This window comes from Penaeus monodon, chromosome 15 (genome assembly GCF_015228065.2).
Source record: "Penaeus monodon isolate SGIC_2016 chromosome 15, NSTDA_Pmon_1, whole genome shotgun sequence".
Taxonomy (NCBI): Eukaryota; Metazoa; Arthropoda; class Malacostraca; order Decapoda; family Penaeidae; genus Penaeus; species Penaeus monodon.
The window spans coordinates 32,815,876-32,816,575 of record NC_051400.1 but is presented as its reverse complement, the minus strand read 5'-3'; the positions used below and the strand labels follow the sequence as shown (position 1 = coordinate 32,816,575).

The following is a 700-nucleotide window of genomic DNA, read 5'->3' as shown; positions in this document are numbered from 1 at the left end:
GTAAAAGATTAGTATTTAAAATTCTTCCATATATATGTTATTGATGTTTTGAAATATTGTTTGTGTCAGTCGTTTTGATTCTTAATTGTAAGATTGCTACTTTTTAATCCATCTTTCAAAAGTTTGTTATCTTTTTGGGGGACAGGTCTTTGACTTAGTTTCATAGATTATGTAATCTTCAGTTGCTTTAAAATTTGATGAAGTGCCTTTTCTCACTTTTCTCTCTAATTATATATTCTTTTTATGTAATGATATTGTGAACATCTTAGGTCCCTTATATTTGTCTGTGCCTATATTATATAGTTTACGTATAAAATAAATTGGGATTAGGAATCCACAAAAAACTGTACAGTGGTTTAGAACAAAAGGCTAGGAAACCTTACTTAGAGAGCTTTTTTTTTAAGAATAGCAAGAATATGCACCCAACTAAAATATCAGGGTATGTATATAATTTTTCTTTTTATTTTATAGAAAAATCCTGGCACAGTAAGATACCAGAAGAAGACCGTGGCACTGAAGAAGTCGAGATGGACGTGAGTGTGGATGTTGCTGGAGCAGGTATTCTGTCCCCACACATCCCTCACATGTGTGCCTTGGCCAGCACATCTACTTATGCCTCTGACAGAGACATTAAACTTTGGGCAACACAAAGAAGAGGTAGATTGCTTGATTTGCTCCCAGTCATAAAAACTTTGTTTAT

At 33.3% G+C, this 700-nt stretch overlaps 1 protein-coding gene across 1 annotated transcript in view; it reads left to right on the top strand.

Moving 5' to 3' along the window:
- LOC119582336 (out at first protein-like) overlaps positions 1-700 on the top strand; it is a 14,830-nt gene that overhangs the window by 1,494 nt on the left and 12,636 nt on the right. The gene's annotated exons all lie outside the window — the stretch shown is intronic.